At 42.2% G+C, this 17,220-nt stretch overlaps 1 long non-coding RNA gene across 1 annotated transcript; it reads left to right on the top strand.

Moving 5' to 3' along the window:
* The first annotated feature begins 15,129 nt into the window (after positions 1-15,129).
* LOC146796656 (uncharacterized) lies at positions 15,130-15,490 on the top strand. The gene is made up of 3 exons (XR_014969950.1): positions 15,130-15,189; positions 15,279-15,331; positions 15,416-15,490. It is a non-coding gene; the product is annotated as an uncharacterized LOC146796656 (long non-coding RNA).
* Positions 15,491-17,220: the final 1,730 nt, after the last annotated feature.

Below are 17,220 nucleotides of genomic sequence, written 5' to 3'. Positions count from 1 at the left end.
TTTTTTATTTGTGGCTTGAATACAGGCTTGCGTCAGAGCGACGAGCTCTGCTGCTTGAGCGGACAAGGTATTTATGCAATTTGTTTCAATGATTTCAGTATCTGTTGTGACTGCGTAAGCGGCCACTAACTCTCCTGTACTTGTTCTCATACATGAACCATCTACATACAACGTCAGGTCTGGGTCTGACAATGGGACATCTGTCAAGTCTTGTCTGGGTTTCGTCGTGATTGTAATAACATCAATACAGTCATGGGCTAGTGGGTCTGTTCCATTTACAGGTAAAAGTGTGGCAGGATTCAATGTGTTACAACGTCTGATTTCTATATGTGGCTGAAACAGTGTTAGTTCATACCCTGTAAGTCTTGCTATAGTCAAATGTTGTGTTTGCGTTCGATTCACAAGAACCTCCACTGCATGTGGTACTTGTACTGTCAATGGATGTCCTAACACTATGGCATCGCTTTGTCTGATTGCTAAAGCTGTCGCTGCCACTGATTTCAGACACGCAGGCAGAGCCTGAGCTACGGGATCTAATGTACTAGAAAAATAAGCACATGGTTTGTGTGCTCCTGCTTGTTCCTGTGTGAGTACTGACAAGGCAGTACCTTCGCGTTCTGTAATAAAGAGTGTAAACTGTTTACTGTAACATGGTGTTGCTAAAACAGGTGCTTGGCATAGAGCTTTCTTTAAGCTTTCAAAAGCTTGTGTATGTTCCTGAGTCCAAGGGAGAACAGTCGATGTGGCTGCCTCCTGTGTTGTCAACTGAATGAGTGGTTTTGCTAGAAATGCATACTGAGGGATCCACTGCCTACAATATGAAGTGAGGCCTATGAAAGCCCGTACCTCCTTTTGTGTCTTGGGTATTGGCATGTTAGCTATTAACTGAATGCGGTCGGGTGTAAGCTGCCTTCCCTCCTTGGACAGCGAGTGTCCAAGATAAACAACTCGCTGGACACAGAATTGCAGCTTAGAAGGGGACACCTTGTGCCCCTTTTCGGCTAGAAATTGTAAAACTGTCAGTGATGCTTTCTCACATTCGGGTTCGCTTCTAGCGGTGATCAGCAGATCATCAACATATTGAAGCAAGGCAGTGTTAACTGGCATGTGGATACTGTCGAGTTCTCGTTTCAGTGCTTGGCTATAGATGCTGGGGCTTTCTGTAAATCCTTGAGGTGCGCGTGAGAATTTAAAGCTACGTCCATTTAAACTAAATCCGAACAAATATTGGCTTTCCGGATCTATTGGGACGCTGAAAAAGGCATTTTTGAGATCAATTACAGTAAAGAATGTTGCTTCGGAATCAATAGCTGTCAGTAATGATGAGATATCGGGGACCACAGGGAATTGTGGCACAATGCACTTGTTTAATTCGCGCAGATCAATAACCAATCGATATACTGGCGGGGCCTTCGGATCTGTTCGTTTGAGGATCGGAATTATCGGTGAATTACATACATTGGAGTCTGTTTCTACAACCACTCCTTGGGCAATGAGTTCGTCAATGATTTGCAGTAAAGCCACTACAGCATCTGGTGGTAACTTGTATTGTCGCATTCGTGGTAGTACCACTCCTGCCTTTAGTGTGACTCGATATGGTGTAATATTCATACAACCAACATCAGTAGGGCCTTGTGCCCATAGATGTGTAGGTAAAGTCTGCAATCGGGGATCCATGTCTCTAGACACATAATGACCTTTAAAATCACGTAAAAACAATCTTACTCCTTCCGGAGAACAACATATTATAGCTCCTAGAGCTTTCAATGTCTTTATTCCTAACAGGTTTTCTGGACATGATTTAGTAAGCAATAAATCTGTAGTTCGGGTCAAAGGTCCTATCGTAAGTGGAAGAGGTTGTGACACTTCATTAACAATAGGTTTTCCTGAAAAACCAAGGGAAATATTCTGTGAGCCTGAGAGGGGTGCCCCTGGAACTTCACTACGTTTTATAGTTGTTCGACTTGCCCCTGTATCGAGTAAAAATTTTCTGTCTTGGCCTAATAATTCACTATGTACATAAGGTCCTTCTTGATCTACAGGGATCTCGATAAGGGGTAAGTCAACTTCCCTCTCTAGGCTGGTTCATGCATATCGTTGATAATCAGGATAGTCATACTGTGCGGTCTGGTACAGTTGTCGTGTCGTGGTTTGCGTGGCAGCAACAGGCAGCGCTGGTGCAGCTGGCACAAACTGTATAGTCTGTTGTGGAGCTGGCATGGACTGTGCATGCTGCAAGGCTCCTTGTTCATTCTGATCTTGTCTAAGTGGCCGTGGTCTTTCTTTTGTAATACCCGTGGCGATATTACGCTTCAGGACTGGACAATCGTGTACATGATGACCTAGTTGTTTACAATAGTTGCATGTCCCTTTTACAGGTCCTGCTAAATCGCCAGAATGTGTCGTACCCTTTTTATGTCCTTCAGCTGGAACTGTCTGGGAGACTAGCATTTTCATTTTCGTGTCTTTCATGCGTCTTTGTTCATGATCTTGTTCCTCTCTAATTCTATTGTGATGATACTGTAACATTTGTAACATTTGTGATGGAGTGTTACCTTGCCAGGTACTCTCGAATTTTAATACTCTATTCTTCACTTGGGGCAAGGAATTTTCAACTAATTTTGTCACAAACAGATGTTGGTAGGACTCGCTACTTGCTTTTATACCACTATTTATACCAAAACATTTTTCGAATCGGGCATAGAAATCACTAGTGTCTTCATCTTGCTTTTGTTTACAGGCTGAAATTGCACCCCAGTCTTCCTTTTTCGTGGTTAATAAACGTGGCAGTACCTGGACTAATAAACCTGGCAGTGCTTTAGTTTTGTCCCCAAGCCCCGAACCTGGACCTCGGGCCTTTTCTTCATTTTCTAATGCTGTCCAATCTATCTTTTGGTCTCCCACCTCCCACTCTTTTTCCTTGAGTTTTTCATAAATGCCAGCAGGCATTAATACCTTTAATATTGTCATAATGTCGGGATAGGTATACTCTCCCATGAGTAACATGTCTTTAATTTCTCGGTGGAAACCCGCTGGGTCTTTGTCATGACTGGGTACCACTTTCTTCATTTCCAACAATTCTATTTTCGATATGGGCGTATATACATATACACGTTTAAACTCATTGTCCTCGCCCTTTATTGGGTGCACTTCTCGTAAGGGATTCTGTCTGTCCATGTAATACGTGGTTCTTTCCTTGATGGGCAGTGAGACATGTTCTGGGCATATAAAAAGAATGTACTGCTTTCTTGATTCTAGTATTTCTTTAATTAGCTTAGTACCTGAACCTCTCCATCTATTCGTGAGTAATTCGGTCAATATATCAGGTAAGGGACCAGGATCTGAATGTTGGCTTTTATATAGTATAAGAAGTTGTTGAATCATATAAATCCCAGCTAAACGCTGTTCATCTGGGGTGAGATTAAAAAATGTGTGTGCTACTGTATCATCACTATACTTCCCGGGACTGTCAACCCAATGGACAGCTGACCTGGCTAATTCTTGTTCATCCATAGAATCGAGAAAATGATAACCCCTTCGTTCTCGGAGTAATTTATCAGCTGCTTGGAATGAATGCTCGTTAGACCTTATATTTATTATTGGTGTTTGAAAATTCCTGTTATTTTCTAGACATATCGGACGTATCGGATCAGTAGGACATCTAGTACTATTACAAGATCTTCCTCTACCTACATAGGCTATAGTTTCTGACTGTCCTGTGGGCAGTCCTGATGCTTCTTCCTCGCTTTGTTCGAACTGGTCTACCGCTAATCTTTCTTCGTGTAGGCGTTCTATTTCTTTACGGATCTTTCGGCACATGGCTATTATACAGTTTTGCTTATCATGTCTCCCTTCTGATATATTCTGGCTCCATCTGGTAAGAATCTGCATTGCTTCCGGGTCTACCCCCGGTCGGTCTTGATTTCTGATCACACAATTTATGAGGAAACGCAACAGTTCCCCCTGTATTTCCACTTTCTGGTATTCCATAGCTCTGTTAATACATTCAGAATCTCGCCCGGTTTGGACAAAATGGTATATATTATCTAGATGTGCAGTCATTCCTGGTAATTTCCCTAAATACACTGCGGCTCGTCTGATACGTAATGATGCTAGGGTCATTTCGTCCTCTTTTCCGGGCACAGGGTCATATCTACAATCTATAAGAAGTTCCTTAAGCGTACGGGCATTTATGAGTTTAGGGGTACGTGAATGTGCTGACTCTTGAAAAGTAAGTTTATTTATTCTAGGTGGCGTAGAAAAGATATTGGTAGCACCTCCGGTAGCCCCGTCTGGGGTATCGGGTGTGAAAGGATTCGTTGAACGTGATACAGCAACTATAGGTGTGGATACAGCTATAGAAGTAGCTGTAGGAACAGATGCAGAAACAGATGTGCTTGCCGGAACTTGTGTCAGAACTTGTTGCTGTAGGGATACGGGTACTGGATCTTGGCGTTGAACCTCCCTGGCAGGCGGTCTATGTGAGGCGGGATTAGCATACTCGGGAGCTGCGTCATCTAAATATGAGGAAAGAAAAACATCTTCTGCGGTTCTAGGATGCCCCTTAGGATGTACCTTTATTGGAAATAATGGGGTTGGCAAGTCTTTTGGTATCCCTGGAGTAGCCTTAGGTAATCCTTCGGCCAGAAGGGGATACATACCATTCATAAGGGCATTTCTTTGTCTGTCTACTTGTTCTGATTTCACTCGTGCACCTTCTTCAATTAATAGATTTTCTCGGACTTCATTGGAATTCTCTTTACTCTTCTCTTCCTGTCTACGTGCTTTTTCTGTACGTCTATATGATTCTTTACGCCATAATTCAATGGCGTCTTTCTGTGATTGTCTAGCTTTCTTTTTCCATAATTCTTCCTCTACTTTCACGATGCACTCTGCATCCCAGGTCCCCGCTACGGGCCACCTCTGACTTTCTGGTAATTCCTTAGTGTAGTCTACCCATAAATCAAGAAATAATATAGCGTCTAAGCCGTGTTTATGATACATGAAGTACCCTGGAGTGTCCCTAGGAGGAATAGGAACAGCTTCTTCGAGTACCTCTTTTCTAGTTGTGATCTGTCTTAATTTCGAAAAGAGCGGCATATTGAGAACTGATCTGATACTTGATCTTGAACACACTTAATACAGTAATCACAATAATGAACAGTCATTCATACCACAATATGCAGAATGTACAAAAAAACATTTAACATTTAACATTTAACTGAGCAACAATAATGATGACGATCTAAAGAAAACTTAATCACTAAACATAATACTCGACTTGAACTGAATTATTCTGAATTTATATACTTGATATACTAGATATACTGCTAAACAGTACAGATACACTGCTGAAACAGTGCAGACCGGATTTGTGTACCCAAACCCGTCTGGACCGGCACAACTTATGTGCACGCCAGAACGCCTCCCCAGTAATGGTACTCACCGGGTAGCTCGGAAACGGAAGGCCTCAGAAACTGGACTGAACTTGAACCGGACTGGACTCGACTCGAACGCTTCGGACACTGGACTCGACTTGGGACTTCGGAAACTGGTGGGCCTCTGTATACCTCGGATCTTGCTCTCCCAGCTAGGCTCTGGTCGGGATACTTCGCACTTCTCACCGCCTCGTCTGGGTGTTGATCGCAGCCTCAGTCGCCCCCGCTTGACCGGAGGGAGATACAGGAAATCCTGCTGGTACGCGTTATTGTCCGTCCAGCTGTGGCAGGAGACCGGGCCTGCAACGCACCGCCGGCGCGTGAGATGAGAAAGTGTCCCTGTTCGGGCGCCATTCATGTGGTAAATAATTTAATTACCGGGACTTAATTTGATACAGAAACATAATAAAAATAGCTCAGTAAATAAGAGGCAGAATCCGTGGTATTAGAGGTTCTGAATGGGCTTTATTCCAATGGTCGATTATAATCGGTTGCTCCAGGTTCCATCACCACGAAGGTTCAGGAAGTGAAGTACATACGTTATTGACAATCAATTACTTTTATACAATAGGCATTACAGTGAGGCCAATACAAGAGGCGTAACAATTGATAGTGGTGATAATATATTCATACGTAGCAAAAATAGGCGTAACTGGGAGTGATGAAAGAACGTCATCAGATGTGATGTCATAAGAGGGTGGTTACATGAAAGAATTTCGCAATGTCAGCAGAAATACTTGGCAGATATGCGCGCGCAGCAGTATGACGTGTGATTGACGTGCAACTAGGGGGTGAAGGAGACTTGACATTTAGCTCTACATGTGGCGACAGAAGTCTGGAGGGTCAAGTCAACCTAATCCCAAATCATATCTAACATCCTATGTTTAAAGAACTATGTTATCCAAAAGAGAGGTCTCTTAGAGTAGAATCTTATTCTATACTGACTATACTGACTGTTAGTGCGTGTACAAGCGTCTAAGTGTCTACACTAGATGCGAGGGCGGAATCTTCCATAGTAACAGGGCTATGAATTACTTGTATGAAGACAGAGAAGTCGGGCCTTTGCTTGGTAGCTGGAAGAATGTTTACTTAAGCTACTAGACAGGAATGCATTGGGCAGGGAGCGGAGCAGATAATTTTCGAAGGTGAAATACAGTTCTTGGCAGGCAGCAAGCTGATGTCAGGCTTCGTGAGCCGCGCAGAGAATGAGACAAAGTTCATGGTCACAGATGCAGGCTCGAACTGGAGCTTCAAAGACAGAAAGCAAGAAGAGTTCGATGACAGAATCAGGGCCTACTTGCCTGGACTGTAAAAATGGCATAAGTGAACCATATAAAGGCGGTGGCCTTTCGTACTTATGAATGGAATATCCGGCCCATTCATGGCGGATCAACAGAGGACATGTTAACGGTGGACGCACATGTATTTGCGTCTTCATAACTGGAACTGGAGGGAACATACATGTACTTGTAACATGCACATAGAACCGTTGGGGTCCAAGATAGGGGACATAACTGACCAGAAAAATCCATATTTCCACAGGGCACATAGGTTAAGCAAACTAAGGGGCAGATTTACAACAAAGTAACGCAGCACGGTGCAGCAAGTCATTTTGCTGCACCGTGCTGCGTTAGTTTGGAAAGCACTGAGATGCGACATATTTACAAGAATATGTCGCATCTCTGTGCTTCCCCTGCGCTGGCGCACAAACCGCAGCCATGCGCCCGCGCAGGCATCCTTGCACCATGGTGCAAGGATGCCTGCGTCGTGGGGAGATTGTTTTTGTGCAGGATAGGACACCTTCCTGTAGAATGCAGCACGCATTGAAAGAGGAAAACACGAGGAGAAATGAATACATATCTCCTCGTTGCGCCTCGCTACCACACGCATCTCCAGATTTACGATTTCTCGCAAATCTGGAGATGTGTCTTGTTCCATGGGTGTTGTGTGGGAACACCCACAGCAACACCCATGGAACGCTCCTTCAACGCAGAGTGCTGCGTGTGACGGGGCCATATTTACGAGGTGAGGAAAAGTCACGCAGGGTGGCTTTTCCTCTCCTTGTAAATATAGAGGAGCCCCCTGCGTCACCAGTACGTCACGAAAAGTGACGTAGTGGTGGCGCAGGGGGCTTGTAAATCTGCCCCTAAATTTCCAGGGTATTCGATTAGTCCCAATCATGAAGTACCTTAGATAAAAACATAGCAACCTAATGGCAAACTATCATGTCTTTCAGGTCCTACAAATACTGGAAGGTCTCATGATGATAAAAAATTATTTATTTAAAAAAAGTGGTCTAATATAAAATGTCCTATGTGCCAAATAAAACCGACCAAAAGCTACAATGTGCTTGGTAGACTGATCTGACTTATTATCATATGGGCATTTCTGGGTGAGGGTACCCAACCCTTCCCTCCTAGGAAATGAACCATACAATGGACGATAAGAAGACGAAACTGAGTCAGGAGGTATCTGTGATGATTATTATTTGTTAGCAGACGATTCATTTTACAACCGGGTTGCTAGTTCAGAGGCTATGTATATTCCCACTGACACCTTATGATTATCTGTCTGGGCCCTATTCTCATGGCAGGCTTTGAATATGTATTCCCTTAGGTCATTTTTGGAGTAACCCGTGATGACCTCTGGGAATGCCCAAGGATCCCTTTCTATCTGACCTAGGCCCCACAACTTATGTTTAACGTGTTGTAGGTGGGTAATTTTAGTGGGGTGCTCGAGAACCTATGCAATCCTTGATAATTTGTCTGGTGAAACATGTCTCTTCCTTAGACCAAATGGATCGCCATAGTAAAAAGGGATTACATCCCAGAACTGCTATTCGAAGTTGGCACCCAGTTCCCAGTGGATAATGGAGTCTGGCATCTGGTACGGCTAGGAGTCTCTTAAAAAACTTGTTCTCTTGCTTCTGAATAATTTCATTATCTCCCACACTCCAAGTTCCTCCTCCATAAGTAGCTGCTGAGATGGTTTTGGCGTTATATAGAGTTAGAAACTCTTTAATTGGTTTTACGCCTAACTTAGTAGCAAACCTAAATAGGGCTTTGTTATTTCGCTCATGTTGGAAATGAATAAATAACTAAGGCAGATAGGCAGCCGAGGTGCAACTTCATATATAAAAGCGGCAGTTGAGCTCTCATTGAGGATAGCAGTTTTTGGGATCCATGTGACTTCTCATTTGGTTCTGGAGACCATCAATCAATCAATCAATCAATCAGGTGTCTTGTAAAGCGTGACTACTCGTCTATAAGGGTCTCAAGGCTCAATCAATCGAGCAGCGCCCATCGCTCAGAGGGCTCCTCTCTCACCAGTAGTCATTTGCTAAAAGCATGTAGGGCAGATTGTTTGAAGCAACTAGGCCCTGCAGAGACAATATCCTTAGCATTTCAAGCCAGTACTTTCAATGTAAGGGCACTTGCTTTATGTTCGGAGACTTACACCCACACACTGAAAAGCATTCTGGCACTACCAGCAGTACATACACCCTTCGAAGAGTAGCGTACTCACTAGAGGTTGGCCATTCACCAAAGGTATGAGCCAGATATATCAACCTAGCTCAGCTCCAGGTCCACTTAGAAACTCTAGAGAAAATTGAGCCGAGCCTTCATGTGGCTTCTACCTGCCATCCAAGCTTTAACCGCATGCACCAAGAATTAGAGACACAGCAGTGACCCTTTGAATGAATTAAAAGGAGAGTGAAAGAGACGCTCATGTAATGGCTGACTTGCACAATGTGAAACATACAAACCTGGTACTTATCCCAGCTTCTCGGTTGACCAAATTGTGTGATCCTAATCAAATATATAATTTAATTCTGCTTCTGTTTTTTTCTCATTATTGCATATAAAAGCACTTTGAATTACATGAGTTCAGGATGTGTGCCACACAAAAAACAATTTTGTTTTTGAATTAAAAGATTATAATGTTGCTACGTGAAATTATCTAGGCTACAAACAGGGTATCCATGACAACTGACTTGCATTTTGCTTCACCAAAGGCATATTCATCATGAGTTGAATGGCGGGGTACATAAATGCTCTTATATTTACTTTTAAAAACTATCCCTTTTAATGAATGCCTCTCAACGCAGTGATACAATCTGATGTATTCAGGTGCAATGCTGCTGCATGCTAAAGAAATTCCCTTTTTGAATTTTGAAGATACATTATGATATTTTTATATGCTGTTTCTTGCACAATATATGTGGCAAATATTTCCAGAGCTTGGCTCGTGCATGGGCTTTGAGAGCCATGCAGTGCTCCATTTGGAAAAACAAAAACATGTGCCAGGACCCCCTACAGGAGGGCACCATAGATTTCTCCACAATTGCCACTGCTAACGTTGCCACTGACACTACTGATGCAACTACTAGCCATCACACTGCTACACGTGTGATAAGTCAGACTCTTTGAGGCGGCCCCCAAACCTACAACAATGGCTTGGGCTGCAGGTATCAGTTGTTTTACTATATATTGAAATATTAATTAATTGAAATAATAAATATTAAACAACTGCTGTTCTGCCCCTCTCTAAATTACACAAACAGCGCCACTATGTGGTGTTGACAATTAAGTGCCGGTGTCGAGCACCAGCAACCAGTGGCTCAAATTAAGCACTGGAGCCATGCCAGATCCTTGGCTCAACTCTCCCTTATTGGCTTGCCCACCTCTAATTCTCACTCTTGCAACGGCACTTACATCACTCACAGAAAAGCATTCCCCCACTATTAACAGCACTTACACCCCTTTCAGAATAGCACTTTAACATTACAGATAGCATTCACCCCGCTGAAAGAGCAGCAGTGCCGCCGCCGAGAGCAGGCTCACACCTCTCACAGTCATACACTACCTACATCACTCACCTGTCTTAGAAAATAGTAGTCTAACACTACAGCGAGCACTCAGACCGGCACTATCACACCTGTCACAGATTAGCAGTCACCCATACTGACCACACTTACACTCTTCAGCGAGCAGCAGTCTTAGTGCTGCCAGCACTCACACATCCATCAAAAGTCAGCAGTCTCACAAAACTGACAGCACTTTAACAACCCTGGCAGACTACCAAAAGCAATAACCACTAAACAACCTGGGTCTGGTGCTGAATCAAAAGACTAAACCAGGAGACAGTATATCTACCTATTCCGACATCTCTTTAAGAGAGAACCCTTCTTGGACAGGACCCATCAATCACAAAAGGTGGTGAAATATCATCATTTGGGTCTGTATATCTCAATGTGACGAACCAAGTCTTGACATAACGACTAGGTAACGTCCAGAGAGAATGCAACAAAGGAGGGTTGCTGTCAGATCTCAAACAGTGTCAAAGCGACAGTATATCCAAAATTTGTAAAGGGGATCCTAAAGTGAGCAGCACTAAATAATAATGGTGAAAATAAAAATGGCTAGAGGAACTCAAATGTGCTTTATTCAGTAGAGTGCCCCTGTCATAATTAAAAAGCAATATGGCAATTTAGCACAAATATTTTGTCATTATGCTAATGTCCATAGCAGACTTCCAAAAGCACACTTACATTGAGAGCCCTCTCACACTCATCATAGACTTGCTGCCTGGCACTGCTGACAGCGCTCACACAGACTAGCAGTGAATCACTCTCACCCCCTCACAGACTAGTACTTTCATATGCTACACTGAGTAGCAGTTACTACAGACAGCGCTCTCATATACCTGATAGTCTGAAGCTTGTAACTTGTCCAGTTGAATCTATGACCAAAAGAAATACAGTCTTTAATCACAGTGGATGTAGAGGACAGGGGATCAAACATGGAGCCCATTCTAATAGTTGGCACCAAGTTAAGATCTCTTAGTGACCCAGTGTCCGTTTCCCTCCAATGTGTGCCCAAAAGGGGCGCTTTCATTAAAGCTCCACCTCTTCTCTAATGGCTAGTGACTGCTTTAAAAAAAAATAAAGAATGCACATCTGGAGGTCTGCTGGGCCTTCCAGGCCTTCATCTCTGCATTTAAACCCAATCACAAAAGGCAACCTGCCTAATTAATATTCATTAAGCAGGTAATTTAGTGATCTCCTGAGCATGGACAATTGTCTATGTGTCCTCATAGAACATACATCACTTTGCAAACTGCATTGCCAGTGGCTGCTCAGTAGGTGTGCAAATTGCACATTTGGTTTGAAACTGGGAATAGTACACCTGGTCCATGGATTCATAAAATACACCATTACATTTAACTGTTAAGAAGTAAGACTGAGTAGTGTAACCTCAAGTGGGTTTGCTGAGTGAACCAATTAGTGTTAAATTATAGTTGGAACCTCTGGAGCATCTGTTTTCATAAGAGGCGCACACCATTATTTCCTGAGCGACCTCTACAGGAGAGATTGGTGAGTCAGGGAATGTGGCAGGCACTAACTGATGGAATGTCCCTGCTCACAGCTGATCAGGCTAAGGATCCCTAGTTCTGTTGGATCAATTGTTCTGGGTGACACTATTTTGGTGACAGCTTAAGTTGTCTGACATGAGTGTCATCCTCCAACTTTGAGATCTTCATGGAGCACCCAGATGTGATGGGAAATGGTATTGAGCTTCCTGCCTCTTACCACCAAGGGGGTTACTGCATTTTGGGAAACTTGTTTCTAAAGGTAAGCAGTTAGGCATATTCCATCCATGGCTTATCAGCTGTGACCCTAGTCTCCTTGGGTGACACAGCTGTTGACACCTTTCACTCAAAACTAAGCACTAGAGAAGTTTAGAGTAGGATCTGCTGTTTATGGAAGCAGGAAGGTGGCATTTCCCTTACCTGCTTAAATAGGAATGTGGGGTCACCCTTACCTGCTTCATGGCAGCTTCTTAACACCTCAATCCGCATTCTCATGAAATTGATGCTTCACTTCCGAAGACAAATAGATTAAAGTCTATTGTAGTGCTGGTGCAGAACTTATCTTTAGGTCGACAAGGCAGGTACCATTTGATATGAAGATCTAAGGAATGTATGACGTTACTACGCTAGCAAATACCACATGGTAGGTTACAACGTGGTCATTACAACGACTGCATTGTTACCATGCCTGGCTTTACAGCGCAAGTCGTTTCTATGACTTGCGCTAGATTGCGCGCTGGACTTAGAAATAGTATAAATTGCTATTCCTACTCCAGTTAGCGGAACAGCAGGGAATGTGTTGGACTCAAAATCCAACACATTCCCTGGTAATGCATGCCACCTAGCACAAGTAGTAGAAACGACTTGCGATGTAAAGCAACGCTGGGTAACAACGCAGTCGTTGAAACAACCGCGTTGTTACCTACCTGCGTGGTAACAGCAGCGTTGTAAACGCTGTTTCCCAGATCTAAGAGTTATACATGCTCCTCTCATCTAAAGACATTCATGTTAAAACCTGACTTCCTGATTGGTTGCTAAGGGTCATTTATATTACATGTTATCTACTGTCAGACTGGTAGTCCCCCAAACTTTATGCCTTCACCCATCCTAATCTGCTGAATTCGTTTTTGCTGGCTTTAGGACTCTGTGCACTTTACCACTGCTAACGTGCTTGTGCTCTCTCCTTAAAATGTGGTGAAATTGACCTACACCTAATTGGCATATTTAGCTCACTTGTACGTCCCATGTAGATCATACTACATATACCCATGCTTCTAGTGGGCATACATCACTCATTCTGCCTCCCTCTTCAGTAGTACTTTAAAACGTCTCAGGCCAGTCACTGCTATATTGAAAACAATAAATCTGGCTGTCAGACAGGTAAAGCTGTCTGTAGCTGAGACCTAAAAAGGACTGTATACACGTGGCCAGATGCTGATAGCTGGCAGCGAATGCCAGAAGCAGCAGTTCAATGGCTTCAGCAAAGCAAAACCAAGAACCATTGGAAAGAGTTAATAAAGTACCAACAAGCAAGTGAGCTAGAGAAGCAGATCGCAGACATACAAGGTACCCCATGCAAAGAACATTTGGCTAACTTGTACAATCATCAGAAAAGTTTTGTCACAAAAAAATCACCGTGACAACAATGAGGGTTCTGGCTCCAACGCAGTAAGGCTGCGCCAATATAAGATTCAACAAAAAAATGCCAGTACTGCACTATGATTAACTCGTTTTTTATGATTGAGTAGCAATCCTCAATTCAAGACCAATCTTATAGTCTGACTTCTTTTGAAAAAATCCTTTTATTTTAATTTTTAGTCATATAATTATTTGGATTATTCAATTTCTTTAAACAAAAATTGAGATGACAACAAAAATAGAGACTTGAACAAAATATATACAACAACGTATAATATGTACAAAGACATGGGCAATGTCACAACTTTCATATAATGTGATATTCAGTAGACATATTCAACATTTGAAAGACAACATTAAGTGCACTTAGGGACATAAACAACAAGACCTAACAAATTGACGAAACATTGACAAATATTCCTGTTCATGGACAAGAGAAAACGCCCTGTGTTGATTAAAGTTTTTTTGAAAACAGGTGCGGATTCTGGTGATTAATAAAGAATTTATTTGTTCTTAATTATCATGTAATAGACCATCCAATAATCTGATTTTTAAGTTTGTAATCCTGGGGAGATTGGTCTATTTGAAAGGACGGAGATAAAGGGAACAGGGGTCGACGCGTTTCGAATCCCCTAAGTAACAGGGATTCTCATCAGGACCGTGAAGATTCAATCTATAAAAGAAATAATAAAAACATTCTGTCAGTCATACTCAGAACACTCAACTTCAATCTATCAAGCAAACTCTCAGATCATAAGTGAGACTAGTGCATCTTTTTCTTTTTTTGACAAATTATGTTTAGTAAAGAATTTGTTCTTTTTTTCCTCTGAAGAAATCGCTGACAATACACTTTTTTCAAAGTATGTAACTTCTTTGGGTATTTTAAATGCTGGTGGACAAAAAGTAGATTTCCTCTTTAGACCTGTAGTTTCTGCTGGCAACATTATTTCTTTACCTGAAAAAAAGGCAATCAGACGAATCTTTCTGCAGAACTCAATGAATTCCAATTTGAGTCTAACAAAATCTGGAGGTTTAGCAGGGACAAAAGAAAGTCCCTTTTCCAAGACACTAACTTCTGACGAGGAAAGGACTTTATTGGAGAGATTAATCACTGACGAAACTTCTAGTTTTTGTAATTTTGTCTCCTCGTGGACATCTCCCATGGCTGGTTGTATCTTGTTTTTCCGCGAGTTTTCTGTTGGCCTTGATCTAAAAAAGGCTGTTGTTGTTGTTGTTGTTTATTTTGTTGGAAATTCTGTTGATATTGCTGTTGTTGGTATCCTCCACGTCGATTAAATTGGGGTCTATATGTACCTAGTTCGGAATCACTTCCTCCTGATGACGATGTTGTGTCCGAGAAGGTTATATATTTTGTTCTTGATCGACCTTGATTGTCCGATAAAAAACGTCTCGCTTCTGGGCGAGAATAAAAATCCTGTTACTGGTAAGATCTCTTAAACCCTTTCACAACCTAGGAAGCCGCCGTAATCTAAACGAATCTGAATGCAGAAGTACTCACATATTCCGACTGCAAGAACTATTTCATTCTTGGACACACCCTTCCTTCACAATCAGACGCGCAGCGTGCTTATATGCTCCCAATTCCGAGCCAATTTCACTCACGAAGTCGCCAGTGCTTGCCCCTGTTTTGCCGAGGCAAATAAAGGTTTTTCTTCCTTCTAGAATCGACTGATTTAATCGACAAGAAGGAACTGATCACGCGGACACACCGCATCTACATGTGAGTGCCCTGATTTACGCAAGTCATCTTTTTTCCTTTCTATTCGGTACTCCAACCTTATTAAGTCCATTGATTCCTTAATATTACAGATCCATTCCAAATAACTACATTGGGAGAACGACTGCTGAATCACATGACAAAGGTATGATCTGAGAGTTTGCTTGATAGATTGAAGTTGAGTGTTCTGAGTATGACTGACAGAATGTTTTTATTATTTCTTTTATAGATTGAATCTTCACGGTCCTGATGAGAATCCCTGTTACTTAGGGGATTCGAAACGCGTCGACCCCTGTTCCCTTTATCTCCGTCCTGATGAGAATCCCTGTTACTTAGGGGATTCGAAACGCGTCGACCCCTGTTCCCTTTATCTCCGTCCTTTCAAATAGACCAATCTCCCCAGGATTACAAACTTAAAAATCAGATTATTGGATGGTCTATTACATGATAATTAAGAACAAATAAATTCTTTATTAATCACCAGAATCCGCACCTGTTTTCAAAAAAACTTTAATCAACACAGGGCGTTTTCTCTTGTCCATGAACAGGAATATTTGTCAATGTTTCGTCAATTTGTTAGGTCTTGTTGTTTATGTCCCTAAGTGCACTTAATGTTGTCTTTCAAATGTTGAATATGTCTACTGAATATCACATTATATGAAAGTTGTGACATTGCCCATGTCTTTGTACATATTATACGTTGTTGTATATATTTTGTTCAAGTCTCTATTTTTGTTGTCATCTCAATTTTTGTTTAAAGAAATTGAATAATCCAAATAATTATATGACTAAAAATTAAAATAAAAGGATTTTTTCAAAAGAAGTCAGACTATAAGATTGGTCTTGAATTGAGGATTGCTACTCAATCATAAAAAACGAGTTAATCATAGTGCAGTACTGGCATTTTTTTGTTGAATCTGAACAAAAAAATCACCAGCATGGAGTTTGCCTTCCTGCCATTTGATCCTTCGATTATATCGACCTTAATTGAATCCAAGTGGGTCCTAGAAGACCCTATTGTCTTCCAATCCAATTGTAATGGTTTCCCTTGACGTACATTTCTGATTCAGGGACATAGGTATCAATAGTGCAGCAGGTGCAGTGACACAAAGGCCCATGGACCTGAGGGATCAAATGCATTCAAAGTATAGCTGTTTATACATCCAAGCCAGAGGATTTGGGAACATTTTATTTGCTTGCATTTTGGCCCTTGGTGCTCTTGCTACACCACTGTCTGATTTCCACATGCTCAAGTCAGTCATAGAGTTTCATTTTGCAGCCAGGGTCACTCTGCAAATTGTTACCTCCAACAGAAAGCAAAGGGAAACACCAGTAGGGGACATCACCCCGGCAAGATACTGGCACTGTTTATATCACTTCCAGACTCCTGTGACAGAGAAAACACAACCTCCTGCCAGAGTATCTGACGCCAACAACATTTGATATTCGACTCCAGTTAAAGGTATCAAATATTTAGGCGGTGGAATCCATTAGGAGAAGAAAATATAAATGCATGTCTTTTTTAAGTGTGAGACTCAGAAAAAGCCCATTAGCTCAGCAAGGGCCATAGCTCACTGCTGAGATGCTGGGCTGTCATGGAAGACATGTGAAAGATGTGCGTGCAGTGCAGTTGTATTATACAGAGGACTCCCTCTTTACTCTATTGTTAGCTGATTCCTGGTACTGATCCAAGAAATATTTGACACCAGTGAAAGAAACCAGTAATCTACCTCTATTTACATCTGCCCAGAAAAGGACAAAAGCATTTCAGCAGGGGAGAGAGGACGCAGAGGAAAGAGGTGTAATTTGGCACGTCGCGGAATCTGACAATAGCAATGGGACCTGTGCCGCTGAAGGCAACAATGGACGCGAAGAGCTGTGTTTGATGGTGGGACTTCACAGACCGCAGGACAGCACTTTGGAAGTGTTGAGCCTGTTCTGTGATGCACTGTGGTGGACATGCAGCTAAAAGAAGCTTTAGAGTATGTGTTCCTAGCAGAACCATACTGTGCCTAGTGAGGTGTATGGAGTGAG

The sequence above is a fragment of the Triturus cristatus genome, chromosome 10 (genome assembly GCF_964204655.1).
Source record: "Triturus cristatus chromosome 10, aTriCri1.1, whole genome shotgun sequence".
NCBI classification, from domain to species: domain Eukaryota; kingdom Metazoa; phylum Chordata; class Amphibia; order Caudata; family Salamandridae; genus Triturus; species Triturus cristatus.
This window is presented reverse-complemented; position numbering and strand designations above follow the sequence as displayed.